The sequence below is a fragment of the Manacus vitellinus genome, unplaced genomic scaffold (genome assembly GCF_001715985.3).
Source record: "Manacus vitellinus isolate BGI_N305 unplaced genomic scaffold, ASM171598v3 scaffold_34_pilon, whole genome shotgun sequence".
NCBI classification, from domain to species: domain Eukaryota; kingdom Metazoa; phylum Chordata; class Aves; order Passeriformes; family Pipridae; genus Manacus; species Manacus vitellinus.
Window position 1 is genome coordinate 4,221,489 of NW_021940488.1, and position 20,521 is coordinate 4,242,009.

The 20,521-nt window shown below is 36.5% G+C and overlaps 1 long non-coding RNA gene across 1 annotated transcript in view; it reads right to left on the bottom strand.

Annotated features, from left to right (window-relative positions):
- LOC108640464 overlaps window positions 1-20,521 on the bottom strand; it is a 90,631-nt gene that overhangs the window by 2,000 nt on the left and 68,110 nt on the right. The window contains exon 2 of the long non-coding RNA XR_001921197.1: window positions 2,491-2,614. This is a non-coding gene — a long non-coding RNA (uncharacterized LOC108640464). The remainder of the gene's footprint in view (window positions 1-2,490; window positions 2,615-20,521) is intronic.

Here is a 20,521-nt window from a genome sequence, read left to right on the forward strand (position 1 = left end):
TCCAGCACAGAGCCAGTCTGCCCTCTCAGCTGATAAATCCAGGCATAAAGTTGGTAAGGGCAAGGGAAGCACTGATTGTTTGCTGCTTTCCCCTTTCCCATATCACATAGAGAGGACATCTAGAAGAAGAAATAGGAACAGACCATGACTTTCCATTGAAATCCTCTATCTCTATAAAGGACTACAGTTATACTAAAATAATAGAAAATGCTAGTGTGTCTTTAACATAACAAAATACATATATAAACCAGCTTAATATTACAGATGTGGGTAAAAGATAATTATATCAAGTACATTAATTTAGAGAAGTTACTCTGATCAATGGTATCTTCTATTAATTATCACATTTTAAAGCAGCAGTGGGTTTGTCTCATTTGTTTGCAAAGCCTGACACGTTGGCAGATCCATACCAGCAATTTTAATCAAAGCTCTGAAGTGACACTGCAACACCATTTGAAGGTCAAGAGTGGCCACAATTAAATGCCTTCTTTTTTTTTTGATATAGCCTGCTTGCATAATTTTCTGGTAATTCAAGGTCCCAATCAAACAAAGCTTTGTTTATTATTTCCTACCTTCCTACTGCTTTAAAGGATAATATTGTTATTCTTACTAAATCACAATAAGGAGTTAATAATTATGCATTTAAAGTCCTAGGATTGTCCACATTCATGTTAGAACAATACTTCTAGTGCTTTCCTGACAATAAGCAATTTGTGCAAACAAAACTAAGCACCTCTCAGAATTCAAACAAAATAAAAGAAAATATGAGTACAATAGGCAAGAAAAAAATGCAGTGAGCACAAAGGGGGCCTGAAAGAGACATGATTCAAAAAGTTGTGGTAAAAATAAGGTTCATCTATGGTTAAGTTTCAAATGTTTTTATCAGCAGGACTTCTAATGTGCTTAGCAAGACATGCTTTAAACTAATGTTGCTGTTATAGAGATGTTTCCTATTTGGCATCTCTTTTTAAGGGTCATTCAGCAATGTTTGCTAAAAGGAAAATTGAAAATATTTATTCATAAATAGATATATTCCAAAACAGCTTTAATGACATTTAACCACCCACTTATGTGCAGTCACCCGTAACAAGTACATTGTTTCTATATACTGTAATTACAGTACAAGATAAAGGGCTCATATGTGCAACTAACCACTTAGTAAATGATAGGTTACGTTGATAATTACAGACATTGCTCAAATCACAAAATGAAAATCTTTTCCTAAGTTTCCTAATAATCTTCCCTGTAGGCAGTTCTCCTATTATACATGAATTCTATAAAAGCCTTAAGAAATTGTCATAGTGCAGAAATATTTGTTTGAATAGTTCCTGCTGCCAGCAGCAAACTATAATTTATCACATTCTGGGATACGCAGGCTGTCATTAATTCAACTTGCATCCCTAAGTGCTTATTTACTCCATTCTGTAGTCACACGGCACAGATTTGGTCTAAATAGCACCCATAGCATCTTGGAGGATTTACTGATGACACTGAAAGATAGTTATTCCTGCACAGGATTCAAAATCATTGCTCAGTTATCAGTGGTAAAGGGTATGGAAGTTTTGTGGTTTTTTTTTTTTTAATCCATCTCTGCCAGGAGATTTTAACAGAGATTAATACAGGAGATTTTAACAGATATTAAACTTGCTTCAACAAGAATCAGATCACAAAGCCCATTCAGAAGATAAAACAAAGCAGTGATGTAGTGAGATAGAACTGATGAGAGATACAAACTAGACTTGAGCAACAAATATCGCTCTTGAGAGAGATGATGCTGTTAAATGAAGTCTGGTTTTGCCTGAGGTTTTTGAACCTGTCAATCCATCTGAAAGTGTGCTGTTGGCTGTGTTCCCAGGTAATCTCTGACTGCTGGGTTCCTATATCATCTAAGTATATTAAAACTGAAATATATGTCTGAAAACTTTACAAGGCCTTTAAAGATATGCAAACAATATTTTGATTTTATAATATCAAATAATATATAATATTTTTCAATATTATGGACACAAAGTGCATAGATTAGATTTCTTGCTCTTGTCCAAATTAATGCCTAAAGTGACTGCAGTTTTTTCTACAGTGTGCTTAGAAAACTTTTGTAGAGCTCCTATCACTGAAATGTCTGTAGACACTCTCTTATCACCTCAGCAGGAAAATCTTTGAGAGTGTATTAAACTGTGCAAATTTGCCATTTTGGAATAAAACAGAAATATTAACTGGGTTCTTGATTTATTTCAAATATTTCCTTATTATATCAGTATTTAGAATCTCAGTAACATCCAGAGGCTGGGTAGATGGAAACAGATGGTTCCTGCTCTGCAGACCTTGAAATACTGGCTTTCAGTTCTTCAGACATAAAAAGGACATTAGGTTACATCAGTAGGAGGGCTATGCATTAATGTATTGGCTTTCATATTTACTATAGGTGCTATGACTGCCCAAGTTCTGATTCTGAAAATACAGTGCACAATATTTTCCTTGGCAACACCATACCTCAAGATTTTTTTAATTGCTCCCAGAAATAATCAGCAAAACAGCTGGCAAATTTGGATTATCCCAATACTGCTCCATTTGATCTCAAGGCAGTCAAGCTCTGCATGATGTTCATGCTTTTCTCCTGAAAGAAATATTGAAACAAATTCAACACTTTAAGTAGTGAAAACCAAACAAAACAGAAACAGAATTTTTTTCCTAAGGTTTCAAAAATGAAAGCAAAGGTCACACCTTCATTTCCAAAACCCAAGTAGAGGTCATAAAGGACGTTTCTTCTTAATTTTATTTAAAGTTAACCTAGGTTGAAGATGATGATACTCATGCCCCTTTCTGTTTTGTTTTTTTTTCCATTAGAAGAGCTTCTTCAGTAAGAACATGGTGCCTTCTGCCATCTCCAAGCTGACCTCAGAAGTACTTGCCTTTCTTTCTTGAACAAAAAGGATCAAATAAATGATGTATCTTTTCTCAGTTCCTCCCTACTAGTGACATTTCTCTTTTCTCCTCCCATATATCTGCCATAAAAAAAACCTCATCATTTCTAGTCCTGATGAACTCTTTTTGTGTCTCTAATCACCTCATGTATTCTATTAGATGCCAAAGGGAGAGAAAAAGAAAAAGACAGTTATTCTTCAGCCAGGTGAAGGCTGACATCTTATTTCTGTAGAAAGAATAAAGGGGAAATCCCTATGTCATGAAGATGCCAACCAGATCTTCCATCTTAAAATAATATGAAAATCCATTAATCCAAAGAGAATTTTTGGAAGAATCGACCTGCCTAGTAGATTTTTTTTTTTTTTAACACTGGTGATTTTAAAAGTGTATATTTAAGACAACTCAAAATGAACATGAGTGTTCTTCCCAATGAATGCCCACCTAAGGGAAACATGGTATCAAACACAATATTAAAAAAAAAATAAAAAAATGAGGAACAAAAATTAAAGGGAAAATACTTTGAAAACTAAGGTGCACTAAATGTATTCCAGAGGCTTTGCTGCAAGACTCATTATAATTGGTATTTTTCTTAAAACATCGGTTCCCTGAGATCACATTGCAGTGTAAGAATATTATAATATATTACCCTGGGTAACAAAGAAAAGCATTGACTCTAAAGGTCAAAAAACAGAAGGCAGATACAAAGAACTTACAATTAATCATTATAAAGTAATCTTATATAATTGGAACTTTTTTTGCCTCTTTTTTTTTTCTTATTTGAGGCCTGATGCATGAGTTTTGAATGGGTTAGCAATTTTGGATTACTGACAAAAAATATTCAAGTTTGTTTAGCATACATTCTCACAGACATCTTATATTACAGCTAATACTAAAGGTTCATTACTTATTGTGAACTGAAATGACTGACCTCCAAAAAAAGAAATATTATTTGAGGAACTACACCAAGATCTTTTCAACCTTGCTAGGCCTTTCTCAGAAATATAAACTCTGGATATTTCACAAGTGATGAGCTTGTACAGGGCAGAAAGATTGCGGAAACTTAAGTAAAGAAAAAATGTGTTATTCAGTAAATATGTTTATTTAGGGTATGTATGTGTTAGTTTACTAACTTCCTCCAAATACTATCAGTGTGAATGATTGAAAACAAATAGTCCAAAAAATGTTTCTCTCTATATATATCTTTAATCTGAGACACCCATACACAAAGGCACATTCACATTCGTTGTTCAAAATCACTATAAGTCAATTGTAGTCATACTACAAAATGCTGCAAGTTTTTGAATAAACATAATAAAACTAAAAATCTAGTAGTTCAGTAACAGCTTGTCAAAGAGTAACTGTGGATAAAATGTTAATACCTCTCTTCCCTTCTCTTTTATGTTGAATGAATTATTCATTTGTCATTTATTAGCTAACTCTGCATATCTGATGCTTTTTTAAGATTTGTAATTACTTTGTGCAACTTGAAGTATTTACACTGGATTTGTATGATTTTTTTACCACGCTGACAATTTAAACACTCTATCACATAAAATACAGCAATTACTACTGCCTTGTCTGAGAGAAGGTTGTAAAAACATGTCTCATTAATTTTAAGAGGTCACTTAATTGATGTAAGAATGCAGCAGAAATTTCAGGGAGCAGCTGGAAAGCTGGAGCAACTCCCTGTGGGCGTGTGGAGCTTCCATGCCCTGGAAGAAATCCAGCTGCAGCATCCACCAGCCGAGCAGGGAATGGCCCACCCTCTCCCATCCTTGGCATTACTGTTTCTTTCACATGTGCTCACAAACACAAACTGCAATGCTGAAGGGAAAAAAGAAGAAAACTGCTTAAATTTCAGTGCAAGACTGTCACCAAGTTTTTCTGGGCTGGAAGTGATTGTACATGGCAAGATCAATTCCACCTTGTGTCAGCACTAGAAAGGCTACACAAATATTGGGTGGAGACAGGAAAATCTGCATCAAGATACAAACAGAGCTGCCTCAGACTGATGTTTTAAATATGTATTATGGAAGGCTTCTATGTCTCTTACATCTTGGCACTGACGAGAAATGTCTATAAGCACCTAGGGAAATAAAATGCTCCATATGTCAACTATGTATTGTTCTAAGTGAAGCAAAATTTATCAAAATTACATAAATTTATCTTTATTTCATCTTCAAATTTCAATCACTGAGGAACATAACATTGCATATAAAATGCATATGAAAAGACAAATTTCTGTTATAGTAACCTTCCATTAAACCAAACTCTTGACTAATTGGTTTTGTCTTATGATCCTTGTTCAGACTGTGGGTCTTTAGGTCAAAAGGATCAGACACAACGCAATCTTTCCTCTTGGCAATGTGTTAAAGGATTTACAGAGATGTTCCCTCTAGTTTGGGGCAGTAGTTCTTGTATCCCATGACATGATTATTGTCAACTTATATTGAGAAATGCATCAATGAAAAATGAGAGTGACCAAATCAATCAAAATGATGGTAGAAAATTAAGTATCTTAAAGCTTTCATATTGTAATATCAAGCAACATGATTTTATGTGATTTAAAAAAACACTGAAATAAAACTTTTACTTTGTATAAAGCTACCATCAGAACTCATGTTCTGTATAAAACCTAAATAGTTTTTTTCTTTATTGACATTTTTCTTAACTTTCTTGTGAGAAAAAGCATTTTAAATTAAAGCAAAAAAACATTTCCAAAGACTGTGCATATTTGTAAAGATCACCATGAAAGAGGAAGAAGAAAAAAAGATGATTCTGTCCCTCTACTCTGCCCTCGTGACACCACACCTGGAGTGCTGCAATCAGCTCTGGAGTCCTTAGCATAAGAAAGAGATGGACCTTTTGGAGTGTGTCCAGAGGAGGGTCTCAAATATGATCAGAGGGCGGGAGCATCTCTCCTACCAAGACAGGCTGAGAGAGCTGGGGTTGTTCAGCCTGGAAAGAGAAGGCTCTGGAGAGACCTCATTGTGACCTTCCAGTACTTAAAGTGGGGTTATAAAAAAGAAGATGACTTCTTACAAGGGTACATAGTGATAGGCCACAGGGTTAATTGTTTTAAATTGAAAGAGGAGAGATTTACATTAGATGCTAGGAAGAAATTCTTTACTATGAGAGTGATGAACACTTGGACAGGTTTCCCAGAGGTACTGTGGACACCTCATCCCTGAAATTGTTCAAGGCCAGGCTGGATTGGGTCCTGAGCAATCTGGTCTAGTGGAAGGTGCCTGTGTCCAGGGCAGGGCCATTTGGAGCTAGATAATCTTTAAGGGCTCTTGCAACCCAAACCATTCCATGTTTCTGTGAATTACAATAATATGTTCTTCTATGTAACAACGTTTCTCCCAGTAAAGCTGTACCATACCGGGAGTTATGACAGATATATAAGTGATCCCATTTATTGTTTAAATAGATGTTTTCTTAAAAAGAAAACTATACCTGCAATTGTACTTGCATCATGCTACACAACAATGTGGAGTATTTAAAAAACTAGGAGAAATCTTGGTAATGACACAGCTAGCATTAGAAGATAAGCAAGAACCTGAGAGCATACACTGAGAGCACCGAAGGTCCAAGCCTATTTTCAGTACTCAGTGCCAATATTTCTAATAACCTAAGTGAGAGACAGTAAAGCAGTGTATTTCAAAAGTGAACAACCCCCAGAATTTCCCCCTACCTCCTTCACCTTGCACAGCACTATTGGATTTCCCTGTATTCTTTAGCTGATGTAATATGGGTAAATACTTCCTGTCAACAGAATTGTTATAGTGATTAATAGCAAGTCAAAATTCTAGCTCTTTTTAAAGTGATGAGTGTAAGCAGTTGACATTTCCAGAGTCTATGCACTTGATAGTCAACTGCATATTTATGAGCATCTTATATGCTTAATGTTACAGTAGAAAAATACAAGAGGCTCTTGAAATATCTTTACTCCTCCTCCAAGTGACATTCATAGAGTACTAAAAGAAAGCTCATAAAAGGAGACTTGGAAATACGCTCAAAGCTCCTAAAATGGGTAGGACGAGAGCCACAACTAGAAATTAAAGGTATCAAAGGAAATAGTTTTTTAGTGTTATACACATGCTTACAGATCTCATTGAAGCAAAATCATAGTTCCTCTCTTTCTGTTCAGCTAAAGTATGTACAGTACACCAACTCTTCACATACCTCGGAATTTCCATTTACTCACCGTTTCTAGTGAGGACTAGAACAACATATAAACATTAAAATGTGTGCATGGAAGTTTCAGTCACAGACAGAAAAGCCTTTTCTTCCTGCACAAAATGGACTAGTCAACTGAAAAGTATAGAAATGATACTCACTGCTGCTAGGAAGTGGCCAAATATTGGAAATTCTCATGTTTCAGTGCATAAGGAGGGTACAAGAGGCTGGATCATTACCATAAAGAATCATTTCTCTGTTTTTGTATATATAGCTCTAGTCACTACTAAAACCCAGAATTATTAGTGCTAGAGAACAGTAATGCAGTCAGAAGCACTGTTTTTACTGTGGGCTACTGCCTGTATTAGCAAACTCTCTTTCATAAATAGGACACAACATTCAGCTCAGTAAAGCAGTTCAATCTGTTTGTTCTCACGGGCTGTGTTTCAAAATCTTAATTTCTTATTTAAATCTTCTGTCATAATTCCATTTGTTTCTTCTTTAGTCAACAGTCAATATACTAAGCTGTAAATGTGCTAAAGAAAGTAAACAAGAGGCAGAACAAGAGCTGATGATACCAATAGCAGTGTTCCCATAACTTCAAGCAGAACACAACCCATACCCTTGACCCGAATTCTGAGCTAGGAATGAAGATGCCGATGTTGATGGGAGTAGAACTGGAAGCAGTGTCATTGAGTAGATGGGTTTGGCTTTGATTTCTATTTAAATACTAGAACAACTGAAAAATGCTGAACAACTGAAAAGCATTCAATACTTCTGTAACCAGGGACAAGCAGGCACAATTGCTCCAGGGGACTGTTCTTGCTCTGCTTTAAGACAAAGTGCTGGCACCTGTTTTTCCTGGTTTTGGCTGGGATGGAGTTATTTTCCTTCCTAGCACTGCAGTGCTGTTTTGGATTTGGTATGAGAACAATATTGATAACTCACCGTTGTTTTGGTTGTTGCTGAGCAGGGCTTACACCAAGTCAAGGACTTTTCAGCTTCCCATGTACTGCCAGTGAGGAGGTCCACAAGATGCTGGGAGGGATCATGGCCAGCACACTTGACCTGAGTTGACCAAAGGGATATTATACACCATAGACTGTCATGCTCAGTATATAAACTGTGGAATTTGTCCAGGGGAGGCCAACTGGGGACAGGCTGGGCATTGGTCAGTGGGTAGTGGGCAACTGTGTTGTGCATCACTTATCTTTCTTGGGCTTTATTATTCTCTCCCTCCTTTTCAGTAGAATTATCTTTATTGTTGCTATCATTAGTGCTACTATTTTATTTTATTTCAATTATTAAACAGTATTATCTCAATCCCCAAATTTTAACATTTTTTTTTCCTGATTCTCTTCCCTACCAGGGATGGGGGGCGGGGAGCAGGGAGTGAGAAAGCAGCTGTGTAGTACTAGTTGCTGACTGGGGTCAAACCTTGTCACTGTTGTACCTGTATCTGTTATTGTAGGAAAAATCTCCAGAGCAGGTATGGTCCAAAATATGCTAAAAAAATTATACCAGGACTTTGCACTAAGTATGGTGTAGTTGTATCAGATGGTTCCCACACATCTTCCATCCCATAACCCACAGGTATCTTTGTTGTTCTCTAGTAACAAGATGAAGATAGTGTCTCTTGTTTGTATGGAAGAAATAGAAATATGAAGGATAAAGAACCTGTTCAGGTAGGTCTGCAGGAACAGTTGAGAAACTGAAAAAAGTTTTACAACATCTAGACTTTTCACATAAAAAGCCTTTCTCTCCCTACAGGCAGGAGGGCAGAGTCTATGTCTTCTGCTGACACAGACATGTCTGTCAAAAAAGAAAACAAAGCATTTTCTCTCTAGAATTCAAGCTTTGGGTGATAGCTAAATGGAGGGTTTTGTCCTTCAAGAGACAGTGAAAACCTGTCTGAAATTAAGACTTGTGGTGCATCCTTGTGCTAATTTCACCTGAAGGGTGGTACTGAACTCCATCAATGCCCACGACCATACCCAGACACTTCAGGCCTATCCAGTTAAGAGCAAGGCTCCAAGATAAGTCCTGGAGTAGGCTGCAAAACTCATCACATATGTATCACAAAGACAGCTAAGGTTCAGTTCACCTCATACCCCAGAGCATACTAGTCTGTGCAGAATTTAATCAGCCTTTTTTTCAGGTAGTTAATTATAACATATAGACAACAGCTACAACCTACTCAGTTCATACATTAAATATTTACAATATCCTAAGGTTTGCTACTGTTTCAAGGTACTCTCCACTTATTTCTTCCTCTTTATTTCTCTCCACAGTCATTTCTTTCAATACTGTAGCAAATTGAAATTCACAATAGCCATAATTGAGTTAGTATTACTCAACCAATTTTTTATACACCCACATCAATTCGAAATCTTCAGGAGTTCACCGCTGCTGCCCAGCCAATAACAAAGCTTTTGCATCCAATACTGCTTCTGTAATGAGACTGAAATTATTTCTAACATCCTCCTACCAAAATGCTCATGCCAGCCTTTAATTATACTCCAATCTTCTTGTGTTTCCACCCCTCTGAAACAGTCCCTTGCACAATGATTTGTATTCACCCTTGCACCCTGTGTTCTGCCTCCACTGTTCCATTTTATCTTGAATACAGAATTTTAAAGACCTTAATTTCCATTTCTTAAATTCAAGCATAAGAGTTTTCCTCTAAAAAAAAAAGTAGGTGTTAACTTCTGATGCTTTTAAGTTCCAGGAACCTAGTCATTTGCAGCCTTAAGCCTGATAAAACAACTCCACAGTGTTTGCAGATATCTAAAAACTTTCGGTGAAGGGTAACTCCTTGACAAACTACTTCAAAATAATTCTGCTTTACGAATGTATAAGAGCTGAATACACTTTCTATTTTTCTGAAAGAAAGCAAACACAACAACATAAACCAATACAAACCCACAAACAAACTCAGAAGTAATAAAAATCGCTTCCTTTCATACAAAAGGGGATGTTAATAACCAACATATATTTTTGCAGATCCCACATGTTCACAGGAGACAGGTTTTTACTTCTCCTTCCTGTATTAATTTTTAATCAGAATAATCTATTATTTTAGGAAATAAATGGTTTTAAAACTGTTTTTAAAGAGAAACACAATTCTGTGATTCTTTAATTGCTTGGGAACTTTAAACATGTAAGTGGGTAGAGACATAAATTCATCTGTGCAGATCGTTCTGGTGTAGTTGCAGCTGAGCTAGAAGAAATATAGGCTAATATTTTTATTCTTTGACAATAATAGTTGAGCTTGCTTTTATTTTCTAATGAAAATATATTTGAAATTATTTTTCAAAACAAATGTAATTGAATAAATCTGGAAACATGCTAACAGATTCTAAGGCAGCAGTGCATAAACACTGGAAGCTTTCCTTTGCTTCAATATTTAATAAAAATACTAAATAGAACAATTTTTTACAGAAGGATGGAGACAGAACACATACAGGTATGTGTAAACATGGATGTGAACCATATGGAATGAAGGCCTGCAAAAGTCCTCAAGAGCTTTTGCCCTCATTTTTAGGCCTGTAGTTTTATTAAGCTGATATACAAGTCTGTTGAAGAATCATGCTTTGGCATGATTACTCATTGCCAGGAACAATAATATTCATCTTATGTCTATCAGAGTTCTTTATAGTGGTCTCCAAAAACAATGGAATAGACTTCAGCTGGCATTACTGCCCTAAATTAAAGTCACTGTGTGTCACAGATTACATTTAAAGCCTACTTCTTAGGCTATTTATCTGCCCCTACACTCTGCCAACTGTATAGGAAACATATTTTTCTGTGAGAACAGAGCAAATGATTAGCCTTTTGCTGTGATGAATGCAAAACTTTTATATATAAATATAAATTTTTATTTATATATATAATTTCTCCCCCTAAGAACACATCCTCTATGTTTTGGTGTTTATCTTGTTTAAAAAAAACCAAAATGCAACAACAACAAAAAAAAACCATCAAAATGAAATATACTCAAAAAAAAAAACAACAAAACAAAACAAAACAAAAAAACAAAACAACAAAATCAAACCCCACAAACTCCTTTTCCCCAGGGATAGAATTTCTTCCAATAGCTGCATTCTCACTTACTTTGACTCCTTCAATTCAGTGTTACTGTGAAAAGTATTCCCTATTCTTGAGCCCAAAATGCAGTTTATCTCCTTCAAAAACATCACAGTACAAATTCCTACAAAAAAAGAAATAGCATACAAATCTGAAGATCCATCATCCTTGAAGCCTCATCCTCATAAATTCCATATTTCCTTCAACCCTGAACAGACCAGTGACTATTTTGTCTCTAAGGGCCCTATTTGACACTGCTCTTCTGAGTCAAAACCTCTACCTACATAGATAATGGGCATAGATAGACTGATGTCTCCAAGCTTGGTGGAAGTTCCCACCATCTCTCAGCCCTGCCTTGGTGGGATGTTCCCATTCTCCATTCTCCTCACAGTGTTCTTGCCCAGACACTGACACCACACTCCCACCTGCTCTCCTCCTGAGAGAAAAATCTGCCTACAATCCCTGTATCCTTCAAAGCATTCAGAGTCACGATTTTCCTGGGTGATATCCTAACATATTAGGCTGTGCTGCTGTGCTGCACAGAGCAGAGTGGGCTGTGAGAGCAGTCACAACTTCGGATACAAGTACGCCCAACATGCAGACAAGATTTTTCTGCTGGCCATACACCAAAAGCCATACATTAACAGAGAAGCACAGACAGATTCAGACCATACATTCATCCTGTAGAATATGCAAAATCCTAAGACATAAAGTCCATTTAATATTTTCAGGGTATTCTCTAAATATGGATTTTTCTTCTTGTAAATCTACCTGAGGAGATTTGAGTACGATGAGTCTCTCACTGCCTCAGATGAACGGAAGAAAGATTACTGAAGAAGTTACACATTAATGATGCCTACAGTCATTTAACTAATTTAAAACCCATTGAAGACCTTCAGAAGAACATCAATTTGCGTATCTCCTCTCCTGATGTCATGTATACAATGGGTACAGCTTCTGAACACTCCTTTGAAGGAAGATGCCCACCCTAAAAGGAATTTCAGAACATTTTTCAAGTATATTTATAGTGCTTGAAAAACACTCACACTGAGTCCGTTGTCCACTGACTATTTATCCACATAAGAATATTTCCCAAATAAGATGTTTCATACAAAGTCTAGACACAAAGGTATATAAAGTTCTCTCAGCAGCAGCCCACTACACAATTAAAAGCAAGGGGGACTTCTGACATCATTATGATTTTAATATTTGTTAGGAACTGTCCCCTCTTTAGCTTTTAACCGGCACATTTTCAAAGAAAATTCCATGTTGAAAGGACAGTAGATAACAAAGCCTACACTTGCAAACCAGGTGTGGGTGTAGAAATTATTCTGCTAGCAAATGCAACCCTCTTCCTTTTTCCCCAGAGTCCTCAGCTAAAGTTATTGATATAAGTCTGTGCTGTCTGTTCCTCCAGAAAACTACTCTCTCCTTTTCTTTGCTACCTGAATAAAAATTTTTCCTGAAGAACTAAAATGTTCAAATTGGAAAATGCAAATGATTTATGAAGAGGTTTTTCATCTCCACAAGTAATATTTCTCAATTTCTCTTCCCAAAAAATTGTGCATGGGGCCAAGACAGACAACACAATCAATATCCTAATTGGTAAAGACTAATAATTTAAAAACCAGCCAACCAAAATAAAAAAAACCCAAACCCTTCTCTTGAGGAGGATTGCAGACAAAGTGCTCCCAGCATCATTTAAACCTAGAGAATAGCCAAAGTTCAATTCATTTTTCAAGTAACACCATGATAGCCATGATAGAGAACATTTTGACTTGTTCTCTAAATTACAATATTATTTTACTAATAATTAAAAAACCCTCAAGAGCCTACTTTAAAGTGTCTGTTTTGAAACAGTGAAAAGTAAAAATTTTTGGAAAGCTTTGATATATTATTGGGACATGAGTTACAAAACATTTTGGAAAATGGCATTTGTGAACAGTCTCTTATGAAGGTTTTAACAGAGAGGACATTGGGAGTTGCAGTATTCTGGTTTAATTATTTGCCAAAAGTTGCCTACAGACAAAGGGACAAGAAATGTGGAAAATTATGATAATTTTTCAGGAAGTAAGACTATGGTTGGGCTTCTAGATGAGACAAGGATCAAAGTCCCTGGGTAATGTGTAACAAGGAATAAACTGGATTGAAGACACAAAAGTCTGGAGATGGAGGCAAAGAAAATGTCTACATCCCTGTCACCCACAAAATGTCTTTGAGTAGGAAGAAAGAAGCTGCTTCAAAGTCATAGTAAAATAAAGGAGTATGGAGCTTGCCTCACACAAAAATCCAAATTTTAGCTCATTTGTTCCATTCGTTCAGTTCCCATTGCCTTAAAAACCACACCATCCACCTGAGCCAGACAAAACAAAAATCCAAGTGATGAGAATCAATCTAATGCCGAACAAACTAATAAAATAGTCACTGTTCTTCTCACAGGTCTGAAGGAAGGAGGAACACAATCTGAGAATGAATGGGATTGCCACTCTGCTTGCCCAGAAAAATTCTGCTGTGCCACTTGCTGGTACATTTTTATGTTGTAACAGGAGCTAGATCAGCAAATAGGCCTTTTTAAGGGACTTGTGACTACAAGACAAAAGCTACATCCTCTTCCTTAATACTGTAATAACTCTATCCCAGTATGCTACAGATATGTAAGTCAAGTTCTATTAAGGTGTAATGGTTGATTCCTCTTTAATGCACTTTAGAGTTCTTAGTCTCACTTTCTTCTCCACATATTATTTCAACTTAATATTTTCTGTAGAAATATACTATCCCAGAATCCCAGAATCCTAGAATGGGTCAGGTTGGAAGGAATCACAGTGGGTCATCTGCTCAGGCAGAGTCATCCCAGAGCACATGGTGCAGGATTTATATCCAGACAGTTCTGGAATACCTCCAGTGAGGGAGACTCCACACCCTCTTTGGGTGATCTGTTCCAGTGTCCATCACTGCATAGCAAAGAAGTTCTTCCCCATGTTAAGGTGGAACTTCCTGGGCATCAGTTTCTGCCCATGGTCTCACTGCTCAGCACCACTGAGCAGAGCCCAGGCTATGCCCTGACACCTCCCTGCAGATACTGACAGATCTTAATCTCAGTTGTCCATTCTCGAGGCTGAACAGGCCCAGCTCTCTCAGTCTTTCCTCATAAGAGAGATGCTCCACTCCCCTCATCATCCTTGTTGCCCTCCACTGTACCAAAAAAAAAAAAATAAAATCATTGTTCCACTGCAGATAGTCACAAAAAGACTGTTGTGTTGGGTCTGCAACACATAGGAAATGAAAAAGAACTTTTGAAGTGGGCTGAAAAGAGTTATAACCCATGAAGAAATCAGCTACTGTACAAAGACAATGACAAAAGAAACAGTGCTTGTCTTTCATAGACAGTGATGACAACTATAGGATAAGGTCACCTTTAAATACCTGTTTTCTAGATGGCTATAGGATAAGGCCACCTTTAAATACCTATTTTCTAGATGGCTAATACTTTCTCCTCTCCTCCCATAACTCATCCTCATTAAGATCCTGACTATGGAATAATGATAATGTATACAAATCCTTTTTCAACGTTTCCTCCAGAAACAGCTCCAAATCATTGCCTATGAATCATCACAACTTTGTCCTACAGCAGGTTACTCCAGACTCCAAAGACATTTCAAATAGTTGTCTTTCTTTTTAATTTAACACCTTTTTCTTACTTTTCTCATAATGAATTTATTGTTGAGCATCACCTATATCATAAAGAAGTGCTTATCTATGAATTAGTCCAGAAAAAGATAGATGAGCACACGAACACATGCTGTTAAGTGGTATTTGTGTGATAAATTAAATTCCTTTCAGAGCTGTGCCTTGAATTAAGACAAAGCTATTCCTGATCACTCTCTAAAACTACCTGAATGGAGGTTGTAGAGAGGTGGGGGTCAGTCTCTTCTTGCAGGTAGCAAGGATGGGAGGAAATGGTCCCAAGTTGCAACAGGGTAGGTTTAGATTGGATATTAGAAAAAGGTTCTTCACCCAGAGGGTGCTCTGACAGTCACTCACTGCTGCTCTGCAGCCCAGACAGAGCTGGGGATATGGTTCTGTGATTTGCCTTGAAGTCAGCATCAGGTTTCACCCACAAAAGCAGATTTACATCTGAGGGGATTCTAGAAAAAGTAACTTTTAAAATACAGGACACTTATTTCTCACCTCCATCTTTGCACATCTCCTTGGGGTATTCCTGCTGTCTAAGCAACTGAGCTCCTGGCAGCACCTCTGCACAAAACCACTCTCTTCTCTCTACTCCAATGACTTTGATTGAAAACCAGTAGGACAGGAAGGACTGGAGTCAGCTGTGAGCAGAGGCACGTGCTGAGGAATGATGGAGACTGCAGCAGAGCCCCTGAGAAAAGTACAACTGTTTCCACCACCAGTCAAATTAGATAAACCCCTCCGAAATATGTTCCCATATTCCCTTTAAAGGGCAGGGGATTTGACATGATGCCACGGAGCCTAAAGTTTTACTGTACGTACCCAGGATACACCAAGTTCCTCACTGTTCTGTTATGGGCAGTTTGTTAGGCGGCTGATTGCAGGTCACTGGGGTAAAAGCTTGTCACTCAGAGCAATTCTACAAGAGGAACATGGACTCAAAACTCAAAGATGAAAAAAAAACAAAACCCCACAAAAATTTTTGCATCACAAAGACAGTCTAGGAAAAATACTTTAGAGTAATCACCCCAAAGTGCCCACTTCTTTGTTCACAAACTGTTTCACAAACGAGCAGTAGGAAAAGTTCAAGTAGTATTAAAAAATGCAAATAAAAGGCATTGTTACAAGTATTCTCCAAAGAGTCACAAGAGAAAGTAGATAGGAAAATACAGGCAAGCCCCAGGAAAATATTATAAAACTTAATTGAAGTTGCAGCGTGATAGCTGCATACACCTGTATTCTCCATAGGAAGAAAAGATAGTATCTCTAAAACTTTTAGCAGCCATGAAAATAGAATTAATATTTTAGGTATTCACTGAAAACACAGATAAACTTAAAACTATCCCTATGGACTTATCATGTTAAAAGGAGAGATATCAGCTTCCATTAATGCAGTAAATGGAAATAATCAACTGCTAAGATTATGAAGTTAATAAAATAAAATTAGTTTCATGAAGCCCCGTAAGTAAGGAAATTAAGTTTATGGTAACCTATTGTGAATATGGAGAGAATTCTACTGAGAGGATTCAAGCTGTCTAAGCAAAGAAGTTTTCTTGACACAAATCCTTGATTAATTTCTGAAAGGGAGTTGCTTTTAATATACTTCAGATTAGTCTGGGATGTTCAACAGATACAAAAAATGTCAATTTACCCAAGCAAAATCCTTTAAAGAGATATATCTATTCAACTAAACTACTATCAAGCAGGCTTCTGAGCTCAAGAGTGGAACTTTTAGCAGAAGAGGAAGTGTTGAACCACAAACAACTGATCTATTCTCACTAGGGAGACAAGGGGACTAAATTTTAACTGTGGACTTTGAACTTAGGTCTCCTAATCCAAGGAGGTATCTAAGCAACTGTCTACATTGCTGAGGCCATCCATCTTTAATAAACATCCAGCTAATAAACATTTAATTTTATACAGGGTTGAATCTGAACACATCATTAGAGCTCACTGCCTATACCTATATGGCCACCATACTCTGAAAGATGTACATGAGAATGCCTTTGGTTCCCATTCCTCTCCAAAAAAAAAAAAAAAAGAATTAAGCTATCACCTTAGAACAATTTTGTTTGTACTAAAACAAAAGTTCTGATTCTTAATAATTCACTGGTAAAAGAAATAGCAAAGGGATTTTTTTTCTCTAGGAAAGTGAATGGAAAACTTCAAACATATATGCTATATATAAAAAGTTATCATACAGAAATATTCACATTTTAGAAAGGAACACTACATTTAGTCTGTATTCAGTAAAAGAAAAAATGCCACGTCATATCTGGACCACAGCACATCGTAATTTCCTCAGTCTGAACATGAACTTCAGCTAAAATAGTCTCTGATCACTGAGATCCATTTCCAAAATGAATTAAGAAATTACTGCAGAAAAAAGGAATAGAGAATGACTATTGCTATGATTGTTTTTCAGGAAAGCTATTTAGAAAATAGGTTTATATTTTTCAGCTGCACATACAGTAAATTTCCATTTTCTAGTTTGCTTCTCCTTATGCCAGTGATGTTTTCACTCCATGGTACTCAAATGTGTCTGAAATGATGATTTCTCAAGCACGAGAAGAAACATAAAGTCTTGTTGCCTTATTGTTGGCAATAGCAGTAATCACTACTGTCTATCCAGACATTTCAATAGTCTACTGCCTAATATTTTGTTAGGATATAAACCTGCAAAGATAGGCTGTTACTGAAATGTCCACCATTACAAAAATAATCATCTTTTTTATGGAACCTAATTAATTTACATGAATTGATCCATTAAAGTGTATGTTAGAAACCATTCTATTACTATGATAGAAAATAAGGCATATTTCTCTTAACAGAATTCAAATCTTCCTTAACAAGCCATCTTAGCTACACTTGTACCTTCAATTTCACACTCACACTTCAGCAGATGGTCTATTAGACTCAACTCTTTCCTGCACTGTTCTTTAAGTGTAAACATAAAGTGCACTGGTCCAGAAGTGTTTTTTGCAAATGCTTTCTATACAAGAATAGAGAACACAAACCTATCCCAACTTTAATAAAAATATAAATGCAGAAACATTAGATGTGGTTTACTGGAACAGAAATAAAACACAAGTGTGGTAGGCTCAGGATGTGAATAGCTGGGAAAAAAAAAACTTAATACAACAACACATCAATAATAACAACAACAAACCAAACAAAACAAGTCTCCACAGAAACCTCATAGGAAATCAATTCTTTGTTAAAAATAAAGTAGTAATAATAAAATATCTCCAGATGAACTTTTTCTTCAGTTTAATACCTGTAAACATGAAAAACTCTATTATAGGAAAGTAATTAGAGTAACTGTTATTTCTTCAAAGCTTTTGGACCAGGCCTCTGATCAGTGCAACCGAGCTTTTGGAAGACCTTTAAAAACAAACATCTGTAAAAGAAGAAGTCCATACCAGCAAAAAAAATAATAAAAAATCCATTGCACTATAGTTGGTGAACTATCTTAGTACACAGGTCTGTTCATTGTCACGTAACATAAAAAGAGTTACAGTAAGAATTTGATGGTCCTTGACTAATGTAGGATAGAATCACTTGGCACATCAATGGATTCACACAAAGTTAAATATACGTAGTTTGGTGAGCTGTTTGATATCATTCTATTTTTCAGGCAAATATATATCAAAATTCATGTAATAGACATCATCTGGTTTGGAAAGGAATAGTAAAGCAAGACACTGAAAACTCAGAAAAAGCTGGTTCTTAATCATCTAAAGGAGGTTGAGGTAGGTCTCTTAGTGTCCACAGAACCTTGCCTACCATTCCAAAGAGTTTATGAAAAAGTCCAGAAAAAGTTCTTCCCCTGATCTGCCCTCTGTCAAGTCTCTTTATCACCCTTTGGCATCAGTTAACGTGACACCAAAGCTCTCATGAATTCAGGAATTCCACTGACACATTAGGGCTTTACTACATTTTTAAAAATTGGTTTGAAGTGTATGTTCATTGTGGATAAGTTTCTGATTCCACAGTCCCTCATAAGAAAGAAATGAGGAATTAAAACAACCTCTACCATGAAAAATCACAACACAGGAATTTAACCCCCAGTTAGGCAGTGATAAGTTCTTTCCCTTGAATAGTGTTAAGCCATGAAAAGGGGATTGAACACAGCTCCACTTGATGTTTCTGGGTTAGACATCAGCAAAACAGAAGGAAAGGTATTTTATGCTGAGAAGAAGAGTATATCAAATGGTCAGAGACAGCACAACCAATCAATTTGCCATACTTGTTTTGGAAATTAGTGTGGCTGAACTACCAAGACTTGATCTGAGGGCTTCTGGCCTGCTATTTTTCCAATTTTGCTAATATTTAAGTTGAAAATGCATTTGGCAGGAACACTTTTTACCAAAGTCCACGCATAGCATTTCACAAGGAATCAAAGCAACCTCTTCTAAACAAATATATTCCTTGTATGCTTTGAAGCATACTGCAATTACAGAAGCTTATACTCATCTCATTTCACTTCAGATTTATCCTGGTTCTTTCACGCTTGGACTGCAAAAAATAACTTTCCTTCTTGGGTATTGCCTAACTTTTTCAGCATCAACTTTAAAGCAATTTACGTTCCACTCAAAAGCCTCCTGCTTTGGAAAGAGGAAGGGGTGGGGGAAGTTGCAAGCAGTAAGCATCCCTTTGATCTGAACTCAGCCTCAACAGAACAGCTGTGCAAACTGGATGGGAGCATAGATGTTGACAGATGTAGCACTGGGATTATCTTCTAAGTGTTTACTGAAAAATCTCATTGAGGAGCCCTAAAATATTATTGAGTGGTGAAATAATAATGGAGCCAAGCTAACGAGGAGAAGTCTTGTGGTTAAATAAGGCTTGTTTCTGCTCTTTTTTCATTTCCAATCTACATCCAATAAACACAACCTTCACTAAATACAGTTATTTCATCACTTTCTTATTAGCTGGGCTGCTCTCACAAAATTAGTCGAGACCTCACTATATTCTCTATTTTAGATACTGTCATGTGTCATTTTAGTTTAACAAGATTAGCAAAACCAATGTCACATTGTGGCAAGCAGATCCACAAATAAAGCATCATTCACTAGTGTTGTACTATGATGTTTAATTGTTTGTTGCTGAGAGAACATTTGAACTGAGACAGCTATGCCAAAAGCGCCGTTTCCTGTGAAGAGTCTGCTAGCACCTTCTGAAGTAACAACTTTGCAACTAAACTGTATATTTTAAACACATTTCTTGTTTATTGAAACTGAAACACAGACTGAAAGATTAGGACAACTTTCCAAGACTTTTCTCTGGTACCAGTTGGATTGTCTTTATCTTAAGTAGACCTAATTAGCATAAATTTATGATGGAGCTGAACTTAACAGCGAATATATGATATTTTTTCAGTTGTGGGAAGGATGAATAGGATACCCTGACACACACACACAGAAAGAAAATAATCTGTTCAGTAACGTCCAGTGGGGTCTGTGCTTTCCTAATTTATGTGCAAAAGACACTATAGATAACTTTGGTGATACCAGAAGTACATATATATGTGTATTTGGCCATCCTGTCCTGTGTCTCAAAATTCTCTCCCATACATACATTCCATAAGCATTCTACTACAAAAGGTTACAGCCTCTGGAAATTATAAGAAATAATGTAA